We start from the raw sequence: 17,995 nt of genomic DNA on the forward strand, positions 1-17,995 counted from the left end.
AAAATGCAAAAAGAATACAAGTAGATTTTTATGTATTTTGATGGGCTTTCAATTTTACATTCATAATATTGAGCAACAAAAAGTTTGATTTGCCTATAAATAGCTTTTAAAGGAAAGGGATTGTGCAAAATTCACGTTTTGCATTTTTTTCTACTACTGTTTGAGTCTCTGCTGTTTCTAAAAACAACCTAAGTGCATAAAAACAAACAAATAAAATAAACAAACAAAAAACATCCAGCGGTTTTTTTTTTTTGGTGTCTGGAAAATAAGCTGTTCCAAAAACCTCCTGGACGTAACGCCACAAATCAGCAGGAATTCCCCGTTACCTAGCAACCTAAGCTGAGCTCCAGCATGTTTGGTCAGATGGTTTTAACACGGCATGCTCTGTACAATGGCTGCTGGAAAGGGAAAGTGTTTTGTTGTTGACTTACCATCCAGAAACAACTTGCTGCATTTTTGTTGGTTGTGCTGGAAGCTCAATTTTTGTCCATTTTTCTTTGCAAAACAACTCTCAATCTTAATTATACATTAATTATGAATTAGATTTCAGTCCAATATATAATTGAACTATTTTAACACATTTATATGCTCTGATTGAAACCATTTAACCTTGGATTGAATCATGAATGTATACATTTTTTACCAGCCTAAAACAGATTTTCTTGCTGGATTTTCCCGCATTTAGGTCCATCCATCTTTTCTCTTCTTCATTCTACCTGAGGGTATCAGAGTAGAGGGGTCTGAAGGAAAATGCATATCAACTTATTCAGATTTCTGTAAAAGCACGTCATTCTTCTTCCACCTCACAATCATTCATTAATGTGTCAACATGTGAAAAAAAAAATCAAGTTGTGTTCAAACTTTCTTTTTAAGTTACATTTTGTCCTCAAATGCTTTAATTTCCCAACGCAGTATCGTTTTATACAGTTTGAGCTGCTCTGAGATCAATAAAAATGTTAACATGAGCACAATAAGAGCTCATATCATCATCCAAGCTCTGAAACAGACAGATGAGCTTCACCTCAGTGAATCGTCATGATGAACTTTGTAGCATGTGGCGTTCAGCAGCTCTGAGGATGAAGTGAGGGGAAATAATCAGATCTACGGCTGCTCAGCGTTATCGCATCGCTCTGACTGCAGGGAGCGAAGCATTTCCTAAACAAACGGGTTCAGTAATCAGCAGAAGTTTTGATTTAAAAGCTGCGTTATGTGGGGGCTGTTATTTAAAACCTCCATGTTTTCACTTGCCCTTTGTTAAACTGTTTGACTTTGAAATGTTAACATCCAGAAGGAATCTATCGCTGGAAAAGTAGATGATGCAATCCGAGGAAATCTACAACGCAGCTGTGATGATTGTATTTAAACCTGTTTTCTGTTTCATTTTTCCTGCTTTATTTTTGTCTCTCTTATTTTCCTGATGGTCCGACAGAACTTGCCTCACTCGTCTTTAAAGGAAAACTCCGTGAAACACCTGACGCTGTTTCATTATTCAGAGGTTTGAAGCTGTAACCAGGTGTTAAAAGCTCAGCAGGACCTCATCAGAGCGCCGCGCCGTGAGACGCTGAAGGAAATATTCTGCAGACTCTTCATATTGACACAATCTTTGCTCTGCATCCCTACATAAAAATATTAATGCTCCAACACTTACCTTTTGAGAGACTCTGTTTTTTTCCTCCAAACTGCAGATAAATCTTGGCTGCATGTGGTGCATCAGTCATTTCAGTCTCAATGCTAATGCAGCATTTCTGCAGAAATCAAACACTTTGTGGTTTTATTCCTGCTGTTCCTGACTGCTTAGCGCTCACACTGATAAAAGAGGAAATGTTGGAGTCTTGTAGCATGTAGTTCCCACGAATACGTTGTTCCCAACAGTTTCCTCTATGAAGCAAAGACAAAGAAACAGGAGAAAACTTCAATATTTAATGTTAACCAAGAGAACAAGTCGCACCCTGACATTGGCAGTATGAGAGTTTACAGCTTTCTGGATACAATCTGAGATAAATAAGGACAGAATTTAAGTTCACTGCAAAAACACAAAATCTTACCAAGTATTTTTGTCTAGTTTCCAATGAAAGTATCTTAGTATACTTTAATTAAGACAAAACTGATTTAAAATGAACTTATCAACAAAATATAGAAGCTTGTTTTAAGCTTTTATACCATTTTTTCATTCCTTAAAATTAATAAAAAAGTACCAGTTACATTGTCAGACATTTCACTTATAAAATGGAAAAATGTAACGTAATAAGTTAAATCATCTGCCAATGAAACTAGAACTTTTTCACCAATTTTAAGAAATTATTGATTTAAAATAAGCTCCCATATCTTTCTGAAAACTCACCTATGCGTAAGTTTTGTTTTATTTCAAGTGTGCCAAGATATTTGCACTAGAAATGAGACCAGAAATACTCAGTAAGATTTTGAGTTTTTACAGTGCACTGCCTGTAAAAACTTAACCCTGTAATCCTTTTTGTCTTCCTCAACCCGTTTTCACCACCGTAGTCTTCATCATCTGTCTTTATGACGCTTGTTTATTCCTCTAAAATATACTTTCATCCCTTTTTTTAATACCAAATCATCCCAGTAATTATTCTTATTCATTCTTTGGTATTTTTATCCACATTATACTCTTCACTGTTCTTTAAAATCCTCCTTTTCACCCACTTATCTTCCTCATCCTCCTCTTCATCCACGTTATCCTCTTCATTCCCTTTTTAGTCTTTCCATCCCTTTATTCTTCTTGTCCTCCGTTTATCTTCTCTTCCTCTATAAAAGCCGTTTTTATCTTTTTATTCACCTCTCATCCTCACCATTCTCTCTGAAAACCCAGCTTATCTTTTCCTCCTCATCCTTACATTTCTTATATAATTGTCCATCCATCCATCCATCCATCCATCCATCCATCCATCCATCCATCCATCCATCCATCCATCCATCCATCCATCCATCCATCCATCCATTTTCTTACACCCTCATCCCTTAGGAGGGTTGCTGGTTCCTCTCCAGCTCACGTTCCAGGCGAGGGCCGGGGTCACCTGGACAGGTCGCCAGTCTGTCGCAGGGCTTATATAATTGTTCTTCGTTCCTCATTTTCACTCATTTCAACCTTCTGATTCCTCTTTCCCTCTAATTTATCTTTATGGAGTCTTCACGTTTACCTGAACCACTTTTTCCTCTATAAAACACTTCTTCCCTCTCATCCTTGTTTATGTTGCCTTTAAATCCCACTCCTCCTCCACTTTCCCCTTTAAGACCTTTTCTTTTACCCCATTAACTCTTCCCATCTCTCTTTATGACCCATTTTTATTCCACTCATCGTCCTCATGTCTTTTCAATCAATTAAAATAAAGAGTGACTATAAAAAACAACGATTGGTTTTCTATTATCACAGACAGATGAGTTAAAGTGTACATTGAGTCAGGAATGTGACCACAGCTAATGTCATTACAGCTCATCACTTATGGGTCATTTTCTATTTGACAGCCCATCGATATATGTTTTTTTTTATGTCTGTGGGTGTTTAAAACCTCTTCATTAGTTCATTTATTCTCTAAACTCTCTTTACAGACGATGATTGCATGCTGGGAATCTTCAAACCACACACATCAGGACTCTGCAGACACAAAGAAACAGCAGCCATTATGAGCTAGTTAGCAATAAGCTGTATTTTTTCCAGCAGCAGGATGTTTATGTATCCATCATCCATCTATCTAATTGTGCCTGAGCGGCTCTGAGGAAGCTGTCACGGTCTCCGTCTCTATGGGACGCCGCATGATAACAGACTCGTCAGCCGCACCGCAGGAACGCATTCAATCATAAAGTCATCAGATGAGACGCTGCGTCCACAGACAACAGGATTTATGAAATGGTCAATTTTTATTAGTGGATTTCTGAGGAAAAAAAAGCCTTAAAATGTACAAGTCATTTTGACGTCAGGTCAAAATGACTGAGTACCAAAACCAAGCTGAAAAAAAGGCTGAAAAAGATTAAAAAAGAAACAAAAGATTGACTTTTTGACCCACTCAACAATAAAATAAGTTGCATTGCTTTAATTAAATGAGTAAAATAAATAATTTTCTTGTTGTAGATCCAAAACATTAACATTTTCTATTGTAAAATTTCAATTTTGTCTGCCCCGTTTAAAAATGAAAAGGAAAATCTTCAACCACCTGTGCCAATTTGTAATTATCTTGAATTGGAATCATGTGTCTCACTAAATCAACCCAGGGGCCGGAAAAGGCCCACGGGCCGCACTTTGGACACCAGTCAGGATCGTTATATCCTGTCACACGTTGATATCGGGGTTGTCGCCACGTTGTCCCCTCCATGTTTCACACCGAGGCTGCAGGTTGTTGTTAATCTAACCCAGAGCGCGTCCTGTCGCAGCGCGCATGCGCCCAGCCGGCCGGTCGGCCGCTCGCGCAATGGAGGAAACCGGAATTATAAAGACATTATCACAGAACAAACGGTAATTTCTTTGGCACGGACGGAAATTAGAAGCGATACGTGGACACGGCCTCACCTTGTTATGCTGGCTGCGTTCACGGCCGATGAAGTGATGACACGGTGGGAGACATTAAGGCAGCTCCGGGATTTCTCCTGTTATTTTTCTGTTTATTCCTCCTCAGAATGGTAATGGTGCTCATAAACATTTCCGGTTTGAAATATCTGTAATTCATTCATGATATTATTGGTCCAGTTTCACCTGATGACATATGGTGAGGCTAAATTACTTATTCATGAAGGGAAGGAAAAACTCAACTTAATTTCCGTGATTTATGCATCACTTCCTTTCAGCTCAAGTTGATTTTACAAACACATTTCTGTCTTTCTGATGCAAGATATTTACAATTACACTATTAATGATTGAGTCCAAGCTACAGACCTTTTATTCTTTAGCATGAAGATTGCAGATGTGGCTGTTGAGAGGACAGTGAACATATGGTTTCTTATGTAGCCGTCATGAAGTCATGTATTATTAATCACTTTTTCTAGATATGAGAAGCAGCATATGGATGTTTAAGCATCTCCAGATGAGAACCGAGGTGATGCTGAAGACTTATGAAGGAGTTTTATTACCTTCATAGTCCGTCTGTTACTGTAGAAAACAAAAAGGGCAAGTCAGATTTAGATTTATTACAATAACCTCGCTAAACATCAGTTCAGTTCCCCAAACACTCAGCTGAAGAAACCCTGCAGAGAAAAGGAGAGGTCGCTTTTATTGTTTTTATCATGAAGGAAAAACATTTAGAATTCAAAGGAGGAATAAAACACCTAAAGTCCAGAGATTATTGGGATCTAAAGAGTAAAGCAGCTTGTTCTATGGCAGCTGACTGAGGATGGATGGATGGATGCTAAGCTAAGCTAAGCTAAGCTAAGCTAGCCGTTCCACCAGTGTTTACGTCCAGAATCGTCCTCCTGCCTCTCGGTTTGAATCATCTGTAGATAATTTGTCGATCAGTTCGGATCTGCAGCGATTCTCAGGTTTGTTTTTGTGCCGATTCAAAAGCCTTCACCAGCCGTTTTAATATTAATCCTTCATTACTGCGCATTAGCTCTGATTATTGCTTTTGATTAAATCAACAAAGTGACTAATGAAAATGACACAGTTCTTACTAACTGGCTTTGTCTCGGGTGAAAGGACCTCCCACCTGCTGGGACTCGGCTCACACCTGCACCAAAGAGCCAAGCAGATGGGAAAGTCAGCTTCGATTTTAAGTATAATAATTTGGATCAAGAAATGTCAATTATTCACTTCAATAGCCGTAGTCTTTATGCTAATTATGAAAAAATCAAAGAATATTTAGATCAATTAAAAAAGTCATTCAGCGTCATAGCAATAACAGAAACCTGGCTCACCTCTGAGAAGGGAGCAGACTTCCCACTGGAGGGGTATGAGTTCAAATATGTAAATAGAAAGAATAAAAAAAGTGGAGGTGTAGCTTTGTATATAAAAAATGAACTCAAATATAAGGTGGTAGAAAAAATGTCAGTGTCAGTTGAGGAAGTAATGGAATGCATTACTATTGAAATCCAGTTTGAGAAGCAGAAAAATATAATAGTCAGCTGTGTATACAGAGCACCAGCATCTGACATTGAAGTCTTTACAAATTACATGGAAACATTGTTTGCTAAGACGCATCAAAAGGTCACATTCATCTGTGGAGATTTTAATATTGACATGTTGAATCCAAATATGGTTAAAAGTGCATCTAATTTTATCGATACTATGCATAGTTTAGGTTTATATCCACTAATTACTAAACCAAGCAGAATAACAACACACAGTTCAACCCTGATTGACAATATATTTACCAATTACATGGAAAGTAAATTGAGAAGTGGACTTCTTATAAACGATATCAGTGACCATCTTCCAGTGTTTGTTATCCTAGAAGATGTTTGCAGGAAAATAAATAAGGTCACTAAAATCACATACAAAAGAATAATATCAGAGGACTCAATAAGAGCACTAAGAAACAATTTACAATCGGAGAACTGGGAAGGGTTGTATGAAGAAAAAAATATTGATAAAGCTTTTGAGATATTTATCAAAATATTTAAAGCATTTTATGATAAAAACTGTCCAACTGTACCTTGCAATTACAGGCAAAAAAACAAATATAAGCCATGGATCACTAAAGGCTTACAAAACGCATGTAAGAAAAAGAATAATCTATATAAACAATTTATAAAATATAAAACGCTCGAATCAGAGCATAAATATAAAACTTATAAAAATAAATTATCTATTATTATGAGAAAATGCAAAAAAGATTATTATTCTAAAATATTAGAAAATAATAAACAAAACATTAAAGGAATTTGGAAAACTTTACATAGCTTGATTAGAAAGAATCCTTCTAAAACTACTCACCCTAACTATATTACTTATAATGACACAACCCTGAACGAAATAACTGGGATAGTAAATGGATTTAATGAATATTTTGTAAATGTAGGGCCTAAGTTAGCAGATCAAATAAATAATTCAAATCCACTGGATGTGGACACACCGGAAATCTGTATAAAACAAAATACATCATCTATGTACCTGAAACCTGTAGACAAAACTGAAATTAAGGAAATAGTTAATCAATGCAACAATAAAAATCAATGGACTGGAATGACATTAACATGTCACTTATAAAAAGATAATTGATGAGATTGCAGATCCTCTAACTTACATCTGCAACTTGTCATTCATAACTGGAACATTTCCAAATGCAATGAAAATAGCGAAGGTTATGCCTCTATTTAAATCTGGAGATAAGCATATTATTAGTAATTATAGACCTGTGTCCCTTCTTTGTCAATTTTCAAAAATACTAGAAAAGGTGTTTAATAAAAGGTTAGATAATTTCATTGAAAAGCAAAACATTTTGACAGATTGTCAATATGGTTTTAGAGAAAACAGATCAACTTCAATGGCACTGATGGCATTAACAGAAGAAATTATAGACAATATGGATAAAAAGAAATTAGCAATTGCTGTATTTCTGGATCTCAAAAAAGCTTTTGATACCATTAACCATGACATGTTGTTAAAAAAACTAGAAAGGTATGGCATTAGAGGGGTGGCATTAAATTGGCTTAGGAGCTACATTGGAGAAAGGAAACAGTTTGTAGAATTAGATGGTCAGAGGTCAGATATACTAAATATAACTTGTGGAGTTCCACAGGGATCAGTCTTGGGACCCAAATTGTTTAATTTGTTCATAAATGACATAGTCAACATATCACACCTTATAAAATACATTATATTTGCAGACGACACCAGTATCTTCTGTGCTGGAGAAAATATTCAACAACTTTCAGAAGTGGTCAACGCAGAAATGGAAAAATTACAGTATTGGCTCAAAAATAATAAACTAGCTGTAAATTTAGATAAAACTAAATTCATGATATTCGGAAACAATAAAAAACAGGAAAATAATCCAATTAAAATATCAATTGAAAGGGTTGATTTAGAACAAGTACATGAAATAAAATTCTTGGGTGTCATGTTAGACGATAAAATCAACTGGAAACCACAGATCAGCCTAGTAAAATCTAAAATAGCCAAAAGTGTAGCTGTTATAAGAAAAATTAGTTTCGTCCTGGACTATAAATCTTTGTTTATTCTATATAACACACTCATCGTACCACAGTTAACATATTGTGTGGAAGTTTGGGGGAATACATACAAAACAAATTTACAGCCATTATACGTCTTACAAAAAAAAATCTATCCATATACTACATAAAGTGGGATACTGGGAACACACAAACCAGTTATTTATCAAATCAAATACACTGAAATTCTGGGACCTGGTCAAATTTAAAACTACACAATTCATGTTTAAGGTCCGAAATAAAAAACTTCCACACAATATACAGGAAATGTTTGGTGACAGAGAGGGTGGTTATGATTTAAGAGGTGAAGGGTATTTTAAAAAACAACATATTAGAACAACCAGGAAGAGTTTTTGTTTATCTGTGTGTGGAGTAAATGTTTGGAATGGATTGAATGATGAGATTAAAAAAATTACAAATGTAAACCAGTTTAAAAAATTGATTAAAGCAGAACTCATTTCAAAATATGCTATATAACATGTTTGATGGTTTATGGTGTAGATGACTATATAGATAGTACTTAAAATAATTGTACATAGTTAAACATAGTGAAAAGTGGAAACAAGTTGTCTCTTGTTGATGTTCTGAAAGTCAATTGATAAATACATCGACAAGTATGAGGGGGGCAGGATATTATAAGATGTATCTTCTACCTGCTCCTTTTCGAACAGAGAATGTGGAATTGCATGTCACATGGGCAGAATGATTTGTTTTATATTTTATTTTTTGAGTTTGTCTCATTCTATTTTGTTTTCTTGTTCTTTTTTGACTGTTTTAATGTCTGTTCGAAATAAATAAATAAATGAAATGAAAAAAAACTAACGCAGCTTTTAATCACGTTGCTTCATTTCTATGTCGTTTCAGAAAAATTCTACGTTTTTAAACGCTTTGCAGATCAAACCATTTGTTCACCTCCTGGTTTTTGGCTTATGATCTCCATCAGGCTGATGAGGCCTGCACTACACAGCCTCATTACCTCGGTGAGTCAAAGAGCCAAACTGATTGTCTGTCTATATGAAACATCTTCCATATTTAATTCATTCATTTTGTGTGAGAAAGGAAGTTTACTTTAAACTAGAACATTTCTGAAGACATTTGAATAGATAGTAGCATGTGAGGTATCACAAATATGTGGACATTCATTGACTTTCTCCATTTAGCAAGCTAAATGTGGCTAATATATAGAAAAATTGCTAAGCTGCTCATTTTAGCTGTAAGGCTAACATTAGCATGTAGAGCAACCAGCATGTTGACACTATCAGTAGCATGTAGGTTACCACTAGTATGTTGACTAGCAATGACTTACTCCACACAGTATGTAAGCATTAGCGTATAAGCTAAAATTAGCCAATATGTTAAGGTTAGCTTAAATGCTGTCAGTAGTGTGTTGGCTTACATTAACTTGCTACGTCTAGTATGCTAAACATAGCTACTAAATCAAAAATGAGCTAAAATGCTTATTTTAGGTACAACGCTAATGTTAGCATGAGGGCTGTCACTAGCATGTTAAACGACTAGCATCAATATTTAATTCATTTTGTGAGAAAAAGGAAGTTTAGTGTAAATAATTATATTTATATACTTTTAATTAAATAATGAAAAAACACCTCTAGAAAAACAAGAAAGGTTGGATCATATTTAACTTCAGACACAGAGAAAAAAATGTTTGTGTCTTTTTATTTGGTGTATTTAAAATTCGGTTTCAACTGTACCAGCTGATAGAAACAATAAACTTTTTATCGAGTTGCCAAAATGTGCAAGGTCATAAAAAAATAATAAAGTCTTAGTTTCTATGCTTCAACAAGAATATTTTTATTAAGGAAGGGAAGCAGTTGGATTTAATCAAATTATTGTGTTTTGTTTTGTTTTTGTTTTTGTTTTTTTTTACAACAAATTACATTACAAAATATCAAAGCAAATGTCAAAACTAACACAATTATCTATACAGTCAGATTTTATCACAAGAACACATCGTCACCCCTAAGAGAGGTTAAAAACATACAAAACATAACACTCATGATGAAACAATGATTATGTTTTAAATGTGTCTAAAATATACGTTAAAACATAAGTGATAAAGAAAACACGGAGCCGATCCTGAAACAAACCACAGTTTCAAACGGCAACAGAAAAAAAAAGGGGGCGGAGCTGTTAGTCACCGGTTGCTACGGTAACCACCAACCGTCAACAGCCGCATAACAGAACTTAATGCTTCAATAAACGTTTGGAGGAGCAACTTTTTGACTAAACAAATAAAATTCAAAGAATAAACAAATTTTGACAAACTTCATGTCTGTAGGATTGTTAAACTAAAACTCTGTTACACTGATTTGTTAATTGGATTGAATCACTAAGATTTAAGCAATCTAACATGGTGAGGTCTGGTCTTGAAAAGGCTTGTGGATCTTTTGTCTTTTAAGATGCCACTCCTCAAGAGTGTATGTGTAATTTTAACAAGGAACATAAAAAAATGTGTAAAATGATCAAACTGTGTTCCATATCTTAAAGCAGCTCTGAGTTCTACTGGAAACAGAGAGCCTCACCGTATGATGGAGGAAATCCCAGAGTAAACATGGCCGATAAACAGCCATGAGGATGTTCATTGTGCTGAGTGAGAGTGATCATAAGCATGCCTCTCTTTCTTCCTGTCTCTGTCAGGATCCTGTCTGTCTTTCATCCTCAACTCCGTCTCTCTGACAGCGATATCATTGTTTGAATCCCCTGACAGCAGCTGATACTGCAGAGGGTGAAAATGCCAAACAGATGTACCTTCTGACCTTTTTGTTATGTTTTGTTTTGTGTTTCTGGGGGAGATAATTCAGCTTTGACAGTACAAGGTTGTAAAAATCCACAACTTTTAATTAGAAATATTTACATTTGTTCTCCCTACAAGAAAATGTCGTGACACTTAAATAAGTGATTTAGTTTAATGCTACATGCTAGTGATAGCCCTCATGCTATGGCATGAACAGAATAATTTCAACAGGAAAAAAAGTTCATTTGAGCTAATTGTAGCATATTGTTTGCAAACTCAGTGGAGCAAACCAATGTTAGTCAACATGCTAGGTGTACCTCAGAGAATTTTAGCTAACATTAGCATTGTTGCTAATGTTGGCTTACATATTATTATTTGCACACTGAATGGAGTAAGTCCACTTTTTAGTCAACATTTCAGTAAACCTTAGCATTATTGCTAATTTTCAACATCAGAATGTTGGATTCCAACCAATAGGCACAATTTGGCACAATTCCTTCAGATATTTTCTAGTTTTCCTAAATACAGCGCAGTGCTTGCTAGTGACAGATGTTGCCTTGCGGACAGATAGAAGAAATTATTGAATGCGGGCTGAACTCCAGAAGGATTTTGGCTGAACAGGAAAACTTCTATCCGCAGCAGTCTTGTGTACACAAAAATAAATCCCTGCACTCTTGGAAAGAACCGGTTTAACTTTAGTTATGGAGCTGAAATCACTTATGACAGCAGAAGTGTCACTGCTGGCAGATTCCCCTATGCAGATAGATTGTAGAAGCAGAAGCTTTATTGTTATGTGCTTTTTTTGCCTGCTGGCTCCAGTGTAGGAATATGCCAAAACTGCTGCGTGTCCCTCTATCAAAAGTCCATTTTCTTTGCGGAGGCTGACTTTTTTTTGCGCTCTGAGTGGAGGACCATCAGCAGCACTGGAGCCCCCTCTGCAACAAGACTCCCATTCTGTCTTCCTGCCTGCCAGAAAAGCCTCCTGCGAGAGGCATCACAGCTCTCTGTTTGATGAATATGAACTATTTGAACTCAGCTTGACATGCCGCTGCTATCTTCGTGCGCTCTGCCTTTCACACAGCGACAAATGTTAAAGCTACAAAAACCCACAGAGGAGTATTTTCTTTTTTTCTTTTTTTTTTTTGGCTTTTCAAGATCTGATGTTTTCATTCTCAGCTGACTGAAGCACCATAACTCTTATTAAAATCTGTATTATTACACTTTAGGTTAGCTAAAACAATGATTTTCAATTAGGATCAACTAACTCACTGATTTATACAAATTCTGTGGGTATTTTCCCACCTGATAGTCTGTAGATTCGGTTCAGTTGGGGTACCAAACTGCAGCATTTGTTACATTTTCAAACTAATTGAAAAACCTGTTCACTCCCTCACCTATGGGGGCGCTGCACCAAGAACCACTGAAAGAAATGACACAAAATCCTCTGAAGAAGACACTGAGCGCAACTTCCCCCGTCACATAATGTAAACAAAAATGGAGTGGCGTCAGATTTCATCAGTTGTAGCAGTCATTTTTCCCGCTAGCGCCAGGCTAACGCGTTTGTTTTGTTTGTATTTACCCAGAATGCTGTGTGCTGTAGTCCACTTCCTGCTGTTGAAGCGGTCTCTGGTCCACTTGGCATCCACATATGCATTCAAACCGCCCCAGAGTTCACCAGAGCTATTTTGGTTCGCATCAGAGTTTGATTAGCATTCACACCTCCACAAACAAACCAGACTTTCTAGACAAGTGGACTGGAGTTGGATAAATGTGAACTTAGTATATGACCTCATAACAGTGCCTTAATAAAGTATTCATACTCCTTGAACTTTGCATTTTGCTATGTTTCAGCCACAAACTACAGTATATTTTATAGGAATAAAAAGATTAGGATCGTTCCGACTGCCGGAAAAAATCCGGTTTGGACCGGATTCATCTACTGTGTGAACATAGACAAAGTGCCCGGTTGGTTATGCAACATCACATGAGAACTTTTAGGTTAAATTTTGACCCACTGTTTCTGTAAGCATGTCTTAAAGTTGTTGTTGTCGCTTCTTTGGACTTTCTGGGAGAATTTAGAAACCAAACAACGTCAAAAAGATGATTGCGGACCGCATGGGGCCCAGTTCTGCAGCTGTTCCCTCTTCTTCCTCATCCTAACCTTTGGAAAGTGTGAAAAATCTGGTTATCTTCTGCTAAAGTGGAAAAAAAGAAAAAGAAAGTGGTGCATAAAGCAGCTCATGTCGCTGTAAAATCTCTGCTGGACTTTCTGCATTAATGCTGCTGTCACAGAAGTGGAAATGAGTTTTGCCAAAGGCGCCGATGCAGCAGCAGCAGCAGCAGCAGCGCTCCATCAGAGTCTGGCTTTGTGCAGATCTGAGCTTCTTTGAGCTTCACATCCCCAAGTGAAGCATCGACTCGTTTCTGAATCCAAGGCTGCGCCCGCTTTTTCACAAACCCAAGGCCGGCTTAATCACTCCCATCAATACAAACCAAAGTTACAACATTCTGTATCATCATGAACCATCTACATCTGTCTTAGAGGAGGATCAGATCATATTATAACATTTCATGCAGAAAACTTGCTTCTCCTGAAGGATTCATAGGATTATTCTTATCACTGTTTTCAATAAAACTTCCCAGCGCTCAGAATGAGAATTATGGATGGAGTCAGTGGAGGATGTGTGTTTAATATTCAACATGATTGAGAAAGTAGCCAACCAGGTTTAAGCATCAGCTTAAAATGTGATCAATATTTTCACAGCTTTCCGCTCTATAGTAGCTGGAAACTTTGGCTTCCATCGTGTTTTCAATGCCAGTCGACTGATTAATGAAGAACAGACATGGAAGAAGCTGACGTTGTTCTTACTTATGAAGTAAGTGTGAGAAGTTTTAAATAATCACCTGAACCTGGAAGTGATTTGGTCTTTTTTGTTTGAGCTCACCAGAAAGGCTTTTAGTTCCTCTGGAGACGCCGTTTGATGCCGTTTTTCAAGGTATTTTATGATTGAAAGGGCTTATAAATGATCAGTTTGACCTCATGAATTACACTTCCTGTGAAGCAAAGTGTGGAAACCTCTTCCTCTGGCTCAAAAATGTCCAAAAGTTGCTGAATTTATAGAGCAACGGGAGTGATGAATCACATGCAAACAGAAACCGGCAGAGTTTACTACAAACATCAGCAGCAGACATTAGACACTGACCAAAACCCTCAAAGGTCATGAAGAAAGGTCACCTCTAAATTGGTTCAAAAACAGAAAATAAGGGAAAAGTGTTGTGGCATAACTTCAGTCTGGCTGTTCTTTCCATCCATGCATGGCAGCAATCAAAGCCCCACAAGCACAAATCTCAGAGAAACTTCTAACCCCACATTATGTAACAATGCAATAAAGTCAGGATTTAAAATGTAATAAAACATTATTAAAACTGCATTATGTAATGATGGGAGCAAAATGTAATAAAAAAAACCTTCAGTTTTGAATAGTTTTGCCTTGACTGATGTTAATACTGAAGGTTCTGGATATTTTATTGGAAGTCGGCACACATTTGGTGAACTTAAGTGTTACGTTTCCCATATTTCCCGTTTTGAGGAGCATGCAAGAGATCATAGGTTATAAGTTAAATATTCATAAACATCTGATCACCTGAAAGATTAAAGTAGGATTTAAAAAAAAAAAAAGATTCATTACTTTTCATTTTATTGGAATTGTTAGGACTCACACTTAGACCAGTTGCAATAAAAAAAATAATAATAATCGGATTTGAAATGAATCAATAATTTCATTTTACATAATTTGCTGTTTTTCTTGTTTTTCTCTTTGTTCCAGAAACTGGATGATAAAAGTCTCCAGTTTTGGTCTTTTTGTTTGCGGAGACTTCATAATTCACGTTGTTCTGTTTAGTTTTGATATTTAAAATGTTTTCCAGTTCCAGTGTAAAATGTTTGTTAGAATTTAAAGTTTATTGATCTTTGGGAAAATGTTCTCCAGTAAGACCATTATATCACTGGAAAATGTCCTCAGAACAGCAGCATTATCGATTATCGCAATAACTTCTGGGAAAATTTAACGTCCAGCAAAAGTTGTAATCATGACAGGCAAAAAATAATAATTATCTCCCCAGAAACTTTTTCAAAAATAACTATTTGTTTGTGTGAATTTGTGCAGCAGAACATAAACGTCCTCACAGAAAAGTCCAGTGTTAATTTAACTCTGAAGAGTGTGGACTATATAAACACTGAAAAAGTGTTAATATCAACTCTGTGGGAGTTAACCCTTCTAGACTGGACCGTGTTGCCGACACCTCTAAATTTGCAGTACCGTAATTCCGCCACACGTAGCGCTATCTGAAAAATTCCAACGGTTTCTGAAAGGGGAGACGTTGCACTTTCCAGCAAGTATCGGGTTAATACGGAAACTTAGCAGCTGCAGCTGCAGAGAGTGTAATTAATCCGGGGGGCACTCGTTTAATAGAGGGTATATTGCGAAAATAACTTGCTGGATATTGAAAGTTCCGGTTGTTATGGATACATGGGTAAGTATATCATCTCACAGGACATTTAAAGAACTACTTACAATTAAAATAAGGAAGATTTATTTAGGCAGACGCTCGAAACTCCCACGTAAAAGGGTTAACAACATAATTCCCAGTGTTGATTTAACTCCCACAGAGCTGATATTAACACTTTTTCAGTGTTTATAGAGTCCACACTCTTCAGAGTTAAATTAACACTGGCCTTTTTGCTGTGCTCTGACGTAATCTTGAATCTTTTCCGTCTCTTTCTCGCCCTTCACCGGTATCATCTTCAGTTATTTTGGCCTGGACGTCTAAAAAAAAAAAGAACCCACAACGATGGCATCTCCATCTCACTTTCCACAGCGGTGCCCTTCCTCTGAAGGCTGGAGAATTCAGCCCTCTATCTGATGTATTCAGATCCAACCTGCAGCGACAGACTCGCAGTGTGAGGTGAGTTATTGCATATTTCAGACCTTTGTCTCGCTGTCGGCTGGGATGATTCATGCTGCTGCTCTGTGAACGCTCCATTTCTTTCCCCCAACATTTAATGCTGACTCATGAATCTACAAACCATCAGCTGATCTGAAAACATGTCTGCAAACTTTTTAAATAAACTGACGGATGGAACTAAATCGGACTGAATTAATCAGTTCGTTATCTGCAGTAATGTACATTTAATCTTTCTGTCATAGTGACTGTAACTGCAATAATATTCCTACCAACAACAAGACTTGAAAGTATTTTTATGGATTTTTTTTTTATGATATCAACACAAATTGTTAGGACAATATTTATTTTACATATTCTATTTATATCGGAATTGGTTTTATTTGTCAAGTTTTTCCACACAAACCAGAAATTTGACTTCAAGTCTCAATAAGGACATTTAGAAAATACAAAAAAGGCAATATGAAAGAAATGTTCTTTCTTGGAAACATGTATTTTAAAATTGAGAATTAGGGCTAAGAAAAATATGAGTAAAATTCTAAGAGAATAAAATCATAAAATTACAAAATAAAATCCATAAGGTTTTATAGAAAAATATGAGAAAAAAAATATTATGAGAATAAAGACATAATGTAACCAGAATAAAGTTATTTTATGAGAACTCCAACAAAACGAAGCTGCTTTAAACTGTGACCCTGTTGCACCGTCATAACATTTATTGTTGTCATTAAGAAGAAAAGGTTAAATCAGTGTTAATACGTGGCATCCTGTTCATCAAACAGAAAACCTGGGATGAGTTTTTAAATTAAAAGCGCCGTAATGCTGTTTGCACAAACTGTAAAAGTCTCGACAGTTTGTGTCCAGGATGTGTGGGGTCTGCAGAGACTTGATACGACCTTTTCCTGAGTCGCATACCGGATGGAGGGAACATAAACCCAGATGATCCGATGAAAGGAAAATTATCTTTATCAGGCTATAATGTGCAGATCTGACAGATACTAAATTTATTGCTTCATAGCTGCAGTGAGACTTTTGGCCACATGTTGTTATTTCAGCACCACAGATTTTGAAATATGCTGATGTTAGCCAAAGTAAGAAACAAACCGTCTCTACCAGCGTTTGATTTTTCTGTTTTATTTATCCTGGAAAAGACCTTGAGAGGTTCCATTAGCCTCCAGGAAGTTATTGCTGCTTCATCCTTTACATACAAATCCTAAAAGCCTATATTTACTTTTAAAGTCAACATTTCTGCCAAGAGAGAAATTTTACAATCACTTTCACATTTACAGGCGCAGGGTTTAGGTTGCTCTTCCTTCATGAACTTGAACTTTTCTCCCAGAATTGATCGATAAGCTATCCAGAGTTCATCCACTTCATTCTGTCTTATTACATCTATTTTTATTCCAGATTCATTATTTTTAAAGAAAACTCTCGTCTTAACTGAACTTTTAAGAAATCCAAACACCACTTGCAATGATTTAATGTAAAAGAAGGAATAAAAATGTTTTCAACAGATTTGTTTTGATAATTTAGTCCAGAGGTGTCCAAAGTGCGGCCCGGGGGCCATTTCCTGCCCGTTCCTCGTCACTCTTCATGCAGCCCCAGCTGATTTCTCCAAGGCTCTCCCAGGACGCCCTGAAGGTAAATCTATCCAGCAGACGGTGCGGGTTGCTCTGTGCCAGCTCAGACTCCATCAGGAGCTTCTGTGTTTCTGCACCAACAGCCCATAAAGCAAACTGACTATTTTTTAATCTTAACAAAAGTTGGACAGTTTCCTAACATTTTGGGTAATTTTTTCAATATATTTGGTTTAGACCAGTGGTTCTTGACCTGGGTTCGATAGAACCTCAGGGGTTCGGCTGAGCCTCTGCCGCTGGAGATAAAGACACACTTGTGTAAAGTCGTGATGACGTGCCGCTTTGCCATCACTTGCTGCAGAAGATCACGTTACATTGCATAGCCAATCAGAGGATCACGTTACATTGCGTAGCCAATCAGAGGATCACGTTACATTGCGTAGCCAATCAGAGGATCACGTTACATTGCGTAGCCAATCAGAGGATCACGTTACATTGCGTAGCCAATCAGAGGATCACGTTACATTGCGTAGCCAATCGGAGGATCACGTTACATTGCTTAGCCAATCGGAGGATCACGTTACAT

The 17,995-nt window shown here is 36.7% G+C and overlaps 2 long non-coding RNA genes across 8 annotated transcripts in view; one reads left to right on the plus strand and one right to left on the minus strand.

Moving 5' to 3' along the window:
• Nucleotides 1-690: 690 nt before the first annotated feature.
• LOC103461806 (uncharacterized) lies at nt 691-11,326 on the minus strand. 2 transcript variants are annotated; one of them, XR_014086680.1, is made up of 4 exons: nt 10,659-11,326; nt 4,886-5,098; nt 4,523-4,668; nt 691-1,878 (listed from the first exon to the last, which is right to left on the minus strand). It is a non-coding gene; the product is annotated as an uncharacterized LOC103461806 (long non-coding RNA). The 2 variants fall into 2 exon arrangements; XR_533205.3 differs by lacking the exon at nt 691-1,878 and adding an exon at nt 3,418-3,613 and having other exon boundaries at nt 10,659-11,325.
• The window catches only part of LOC103461807 (uncharacterized), a 32,978-nt gene continuing 18,673 nt past the window's right edge, over nt 3,691-17,995 (plus strand). For 2 of the 6 annotated variants that reach the window (XR_014086679.1, XR_014086676.1), the window contains exons 1-3: nt 4,494-4,632; nt 8,980-9,095; nt 15,679-15,835. This is a non-coding gene — a long non-coding RNA (uncharacterized LOC103461807). Of the gene's footprint in view, nt 4,469-4,493; nt 4,633-8,979; nt 9,096-13,642; nt 13,747-15,068; nt 15,404-15,678; nt 15,836-17,365; nt 17,474-17,995 lie in introns of those variants that run through there. The other 4 variants (XR_001777589.2, XR_014086677.1, XR_014086678.1 and 1 more) reach the window with 4 other exon arrangements.

The sequence above is a fragment of the Poecilia reticulata genome, chromosome 2 (genome assembly GCF_904066995.2).
Source record: "Poecilia reticulata chromosome 2, P_reticulata-male-v2, whole genome shotgun sequence".
In the NCBI taxonomy this organism is placed as follows: domain Eukaryota; kingdom Metazoa; phylum Chordata; class Actinopteri; order Cyprinodontiformes; family Poeciliidae; genus Poecilia; species Poecilia reticulata.